General features: G+C 34.2%; 1 protein-coding gene and 1 long non-coding RNA gene across 5 annotated transcripts in view; one reads left to right on the top strand and one right to left on the bottom strand.

Annotated features, from left to right (window-relative positions):
- LOC137650260 (paramyosin, long form-like) overlaps positions 1–7,500 on the top strand; it is a 164,847-nt gene that overhangs the window by 111,256 nt on the left and 46,091 nt on the right. The gene's annotated exons all lie outside the window — the stretch shown is intronic.
- Positions 5,155–6,739, bottom strand: LOC137649802 (uncharacterized). Its single transcript, XR_011045870.1, has 3 exons — positions 6,651–6,739; positions 6,199–6,383; positions 5,155–5,696 (listed from the first exon to the last, which is right to left on the bottom strand). It is a non-coding gene; the product is annotated as an uncharacterized lncRNA (long non-coding RNA).

The raw sequence follows: 7,500 nt of genomic DNA, 5'->3' as shown, positions 1-7,500 counted from the left end.
GCTTGTGCTTTGTTTCGCATAAGTCCTGCGATTGATGTTGGTGTCATGAGATTCCGTCTTTAAAAGTTTGCTGCAGGGACAGCAACTTTGCTATTTTTTCCATCTATCATAATCCAGCCTTGGAGGATTCTATATTCAATTGTCTTGTCACCACTATGGCTAACATACAAGAAGATAATAGAGAGGCCTCTTTTGTTCTTGTTGGGGATATAAGACATAGCTTAAGAACTCTGGATTTTGCCTTTGAAGCAAGGTGTGAGCAAATTGTAAGCGAGGTTACTCACAGGTCTGTTAACTGCTTAGACCTAGTATATTATACACCGACTATCCTAGTATTATAGCAAATAAAGTCGGTTCTCCAGTTAGGACGTCTGATCCTGCCTTGGATTTTAGTTATTAAAGCTGAGCAGCCTAACCCTGATGTGTCATACACATGTAAGATATATATGTATATATATATATATATATATATATATATATATATATATGCATACAATATATATACGGTATATTATGTATATAAATAGCATATATATATATATACATATATATATATATATATATATATAAATATATATATATGTATATATATATATTTATATATGTACATATATATATATATATATATATATATGTGTGTGTGTGTGTGTCTGTATACATATAGGTATGTATATATACACACATATATATATAAGTGTATATATATATATATATATATATAAATATATATATATGTATATATATATATTTATATATGTACATATATATATATATATATATATATATATATATATATATATATGTGTGTGTGTGTGTGTCTGTATACATATAGGTATGTATATATACACACATATATATAAGTGTATATATATATATATATATATATATATATATATATATATATATATACTCATAAACTCACACACACACACACACACACACACACATATATATATATATATATATATATATATATATATATAGATTATATAATTTCATGCATACTGGAATGGCACTTCGAGTGAACTTTTACATCTGAATTGGCCACAATTGTATAAAAGTGTTGAGCCTTTTGTTCTCCTGAATATGAGTCTGATCAACACAATTGAAAGAGGTATCCGCCCTCGTTTGTTAAATATCCGAGAAAAGGACAAATGCTGCTTCAACGATGATTGCAGATGCGTTCATTTGGAGAAAAATAAGGCTTATCATTTTTGGAAAGGTAACAGACCAGACTTGGGAAAATTATACTCAGCTAAGAGTTGATGCTTCAACTGGAAATGTATACAATTTGACCATGAAAGAAACCAAAGACAGGAGAGCCTAACTATAAAAATCCGTGTGCCTCAGTAGCGCCATCTATTGCGGACGAGCCATACTAATTAGCTAAAAAACATCTATGGAGTTTTGGTATTTCGGAAGGTTCACATGTTACTATAAGAATTATCCAATAACTGGTCTAATATTATTCATCTAGTGATTTTCCATAGATGTATATTAAATCATATTGATCATTAGACTACCTATATTCTTTTCCATACATATATAGCTTGCTCATTTACAAAATGCAAGTTAAGGTTAGGCTGTGTATTTCATGTATACATAACATTGCAAATATAGCTTACAGAATATGTGAAAGACACGCATCCGGAATAGGACCTGTGCCCAAGACTGAACTAGGAGGGGAGAAGAAAAGTGGTGGATGGGCTAATATTGTCTTAGGCTGGTTAACAGTCACATTTTTCTCATACCTTACAGAGATATGGTCAGAATAAGATACTCTTATTTTTTTCAGCATTTAATGGGATTTTTATTTCTAGAGGTATAAGTCTGCACTTACATAAGTAAAATAGGGCCTCTCGAAGTGGCCTTAGCATCTTTTATTAGCCACTGTTTCATTGTATAATCTCGGACTTTGATAAAGTACACATTTTGCAAGTTATAATCATATATACATTCAATATAAAACCTTACCTTAACTTTGCATCGACAAATAGTAGGAAAAATGCACCAATAAATGATAATTTATGCTTGAAGGGCAATACATCAGCATATACTCCTTATTTTACATATGGCGATAGACTGCTACAAAGCCTACAATTGTTTTGAAGACCTGAGTTTGCGTTACCAGATATTAGATTCCAAATTCCCCTGAGAAGGGTAGAAATACAACATAATCATTAGCTTAAATGGAAATAGAAAAACCACGAGTTCCTTTTTTATCAATGATAAATTTAGTTTTACTCATAGTGTAGCATATATATTCATCATGCCTGATAAAATAACACCGATCATAGTTCAAAAAGAACGCTGGTGAAATTTGTCAACTTGGCAACACTGACTTGCGCATGAAAATTTCAGCGACCCCTGTTGCGGGTGCGCCCTACTAAAGCGGCCAAATGCTCACAGAAATCCAAGCAACATTCCTGTCTTCCCTGTACTGTCTTTGAAAGAAACTCTTTCTGGTACAACCCAGGAACACAGGGGTGGTCTACCCACCACTTGTGTGTGTAGATTTAACAGTTCCTTCTTTGCTTTAACCAGATGGTTCTGTCACTCACTGTCCAAAGAAAAGGGCAACTAATTTAACTGATGCGTTGGACAGAGTAACGAGATATGCAATCTTCCTCCTTCCTACAATCGTAAATCTAAACTAATTAAGTCTAGCTTTTCGGTCCCGTGAAATTAAAACACTCCTGACGGACATTGGTATTTATAAAGATGTAGACACATGGTATTTCCCAAGTTTTTATAAAGACAGCGAAATTTTTAGCTCCCATGTTACGTTATTTTCCAAAGTTAGCAAGAAAAGATTCTTTTTTGGACTTGGAGAATTGGAGATGTTACTACATTAGGGAGTTCTGTTTGTGATAGCTCTAGTCCTGGTGATTACCGCCCAATTTCCATAATTCCCATATCTAAAATTTTTGAGGATCTTTTGTAAACTATTGAATAAGTATGCTGAAAATAATCTTTGCTAGTATACAGTTTGGCTGTTACAGCAGCCTCGAAATATGTGATGCCCTTCTTACAATTTGCAATATATATAGAAATCACTTGATAGTAACCAGGAGGTTCATATAATTAGCCTTAATTTTAGAGCTGCCTTTCAGTGTTATCATAAAGCCTTTGTTTTCAAACTTAAACAGATGCGAGTCAGGCTCCATCCACACAACTGAACATTGTTCGGTTACAGTTTGGTCAAGGTCTTTATGCTTGCGTCCAAAACGATGACAATTGAGCAGTGAGCGAGAACCTGGTGACATAAGCAAGAGGGATTGCTGTACAAGTAACGTGAAATAGGCAATCGTACGCGCAAAATGAAAATGCTCATGTATTGTTAAAGCTGCGTGCAAGAAAAGAAAGAAGAAAAGAAAGAAGAAAATGCAAAGGAGAAAAAATTTGGTTAGTCATGACCAGATTTCATGAATTACATGAAAATTGATTAAAGCTAGTTTAGCAAACTCATCTCTTAAGCACTTAACAGGATACTAATAAGAATTATGAAGCAAGAGTTTTTGCGCTGTGGCCCTATTATAGGCTTTATTTATCTGGCAACAGGATACAACTATACAACACTTCTAAGCATACAACAAGATGTCCAAGCAGAATTTGTATAAAATCATACCAGAAACTTGCGGAGACTCATGAAGTCCAATGAAGCGAATTTCTTATATTTTCTAATTTGCCGGATTCCTCATCTATTTTAAATCGGAGATGTGCTATATTTCGCTCCACTCTTCAATAACAATTGATATTAAAATACCAAGTTATTTTAGAAATTACTGGAACTCGTCCATCATGACCTCTATAAACATCGGTCAAGTATAAAGTTACGAGTTCCCCCATGGACCAATAAAACTTGGATATTTTTAATATTAGAGAAATGGAAATTTTTAAACTTGAAGAATTAAAAAATGTCCTATCACCGGCCTTGGTGACAACTTCGCAAGCCAGGCTAAGAAATCTTGTCTGTAACTACTAAACCAGCACAGCTCTCGTTACTAAGGTGATCACGAGGGAAAAAAAATATCTATACCGAACTTAGTTCGCTGCCACTACGCTTCTGACGTCACCTTGAACTAAGCTCGTAGAGCAAAGCTCGTCCGTGTGTACGTAGCGTAAGTGGGGCTATAGCATAATATTGAAGTAAAAGATTTGAAAAAGTATTTGATCGGCACCAACTTTAATATATCAGTTGTTCATCAGGGTAGTGGTTTTGGCCATTACTCTTTCATTCCAATTGCACAGGTTATGTGGTTGCCTAAAAAGCCAAGCTTATGCTCTCTGCTTATAATGTTTCTCTTATGTCTAGTGTTAAATTCTTATTTGTCTGGCCAGAAAGTAACATATTGGATCTCTTTTAAGTTATGGCTCATTCCTTTGCCTATACATGCACCATATAGCCTGCCTACTCTTTACACATTCTTTTTCCTCAAATACCCAACAACCCTAAGGTATCCAAAACAACTCTCTCGAAGGGGAAAGCTAGTGCACTTGTTCAGTAGCTACTAGAGCATAAATCCAACAATATGAAGAAAAAAAAATAAAAAAAACTTTAAAAAGGGAGGAGTTTTGCGGGTTAACAACCTAACAACTGGGGACCAGGAGGGCGCTGTAAACCCTCATAAGTGTGATAGTTATTTCAGAGCCACTTTTTGATAGTCCTTCTAAACCATTTTCCCCCCTATAATTGACTATGGGTAAGGTTCATTGTGCAATAACAGCGATGCAATGTATAAAAAAATTAGATAGTAATCTCAAAATAATTTTTGTTCAGGACTATTCCCTGAAAACCTCATCAGCTGGCTACCTCAAGAGTTTACATTACTATTTTGAGTGCCTTTATCCTTCTACTATTACTTCTCAATTAGACTTACTTAATTTCTAACAACTTTAATTCATTCAAACTTTTCATCTCCAGCTTTTTTTTTTTAGAATAGTTAAAAGTTTAAAACATGACAACCACGTAGTAGTAAGGGTAGGAATTTATTTGTAGCTATTATACAATTAAACCATTTATTAAAAGAAAACCGATTTAGACAGCCATCATTTGAATATGAACCGAATCTTTCAATCTACTGATTAATGAAAAAAAAACCTTTCCAGTGTACAATAGACCAAAACCCAAAAAAAAAATCTTCAAATGGTTAACTAAAAGGATCTCAATAGCCAGAATTAACAAAAAATAGAAGCGAAATCCTCAGCTACCAGTTTTATCAAGATAACTATTTTGATTATCGTTAGGCATTCCACCATAAAATGACATTTATCGTTGCAACTTACCGGTAACCTTTAACCGGAGATTCTAACAATTATAGTTTGGTTTGTAAGAGAAGATTAGGGAAATTTTTTAAGTCGCTCCAATGGTCATCCAAATTTAGCAGGTGGCAAACTATCAAAATTTTTCCTGTGTTTTCGTCATCCAACACTTATGGTCAAACTTGCTAAATTTTTCCAATGGTCGTCCAAATTGGTCGTCCAAAATGCAGCAGGAGGGAAACTTCCAAAATTTCTCCAATGGTCATCCAAATTTAGCAGGATTTCCAATAATCCCTAAGTACTTTTAGAAGACATTAACAGGATTTCTAGTAACAATCTTCAGCCAATTCAACCAGTTACTTGCAGAATTTGAAGTTTGACATACATCGAAATTAGTCTTCAAATAATTTTATCCTGAAGTCGCGCCATCCAACCTGGAAGATATAAATTATCAGAAACTTTTCTCTTAAGAGTTGGGTATCCCTACATAAATGACCAATATCCAAAACCTGCAATATTAAGATGGTAATAGTACAATAGAATCTTCGTTAAACAAAGCATACATCCATATACTTTAAGCTATATATAGGATTGGTAAGAAAATCTTATGGAATAGAGTAATATGAAAGCAAAGTTAAAAACCCAATTTATCCCTTTAAAATTAGTGATCGAAGAGCTTAACGTGAACTGCAATAGGCTTTGAGTTAAATGCAGAACCTAAATAAAGTAAAAAAAAAAGTTTAATACTCACCGAACTTAAAACTAAGGGGTTTACAAGCAAGCCTCCCTATAGCGCACGGTAGACCTTCAATTTAAGGTCTACCGTGCGCTATAGGGAACGTCCTCCCACAGATTGGGGGCGCCGCCCCCAATCGGGGAGGACTGGCTTGCTTGGGAATGGAAATTAAAAAAGTAAAAGTAAAAAGGAATGCTCACCTTTTAGTTCAGACTGAAAAATACTTCACCAAAGTTCCAGCGTTGCCACCAGTGTGTCCGTATATAAATTGACATGTGGATGTGTATCTAGTGACGATACAAGTAGCACCAGCCCAGGAAAATTCCCAACCAGATTTTTAAGTTGGAGCCGTACACATAATCAAGGGATCCCAGCCTATTCTTTCCTGAAAGTACAAATAAATAGGGAATTAGAAAAATTTAAAAACAAAAACATCCAATGTATAGGTAAAACTTCAACGGGAAAGTCAAGACCAGAGTATTTAAAAGCATTCAAAATACATAAAAATAAGCCGGAATGTTTAGACAGGAGTAATTGAAATACATTCGGCTTACAGGATTAATTGAAAATAAGTCTAATAATCGCCAAATGTTGTCAAGGTAATAAAAACTTCCAAGAGTAAAAATAAAATTACGGCACTTTCTTAACTTACCAACTTACACGAACTCCAAGTTTTCTTGTAAACCGGTTACCACCAATCACCCAACTGTTCGTCGTATCGGCAAGGCAACCCGAGAAAGCTTCGCTATGCCCAGCCAAGGACTCTAAACAGAGGAAGGTAGTATATACTTATGACAACGTAAATATTAGTCGCTTGGTCCATTTTTCAAAAGACAACTTTACGGCAGGGGAGAATAGAAGCTATTATCACAGAATCATCCACTTTCTTCTTCTAACTAGTTTCCGATCGCTTCGCCGATAGTTCAACTATTCGGCTCTATTACTATATGGAAAAGAGGCGTTTTTCGTTTGATAAGATTCTTGATCTTGAAATTTATATTTCGGTAGTCGTTTAGTGGATCAGATTATTTTCTTCATATGATGGGTACGCATATTTTTTCTGATTATAGAGGATGTGATTTACTTTTATATCGATTCTGAGTGATTCTGTAATCTTTGGCAAAATAATACGTACACAGATAATTCATATCATTGAGAGAGAGAGAGAGAGAGAGAGAGAGAGAGAGAGAGAGAGAGAGAGATATCAAGCAACCATTGGAAGCATATGAAAGTTTGATTTTTCTCTTTCAGCTTAATTAAAATATTCATAATAAAAATGGGGAAATAGACAGGAAAAATGTATAACAGCAGACATAGGAACATATAATGTAATTCAATATTTCAACTTTTATTAAGGTAATTTACAGTTACACGTAGTTTACTTTAATACACACATGTATTTATAATATAGACATTTATAGTTTTCATGATAGTTATCACAATATGATAGATAAGTCATCGCTTACATCTACTGTACATACTGAGTCACATATGTAGTGTAA

The sequence above is a fragment of the Palaemon carinicauda genome, chromosome 11 (assembly GCF_036898095.1).
Source record: "Palaemon carinicauda isolate YSFRI2023 chromosome 11, ASM3689809v2, whole genome shotgun sequence".
NCBI classification, from domain to species: domain Eukaryota; kingdom Metazoa; phylum Arthropoda; class Malacostraca; order Decapoda; family Palaemonidae; genus Palaemon; species Palaemon carinicauda.
This window is presented reverse-complemented; position numbering and strand designations above follow the sequence as displayed.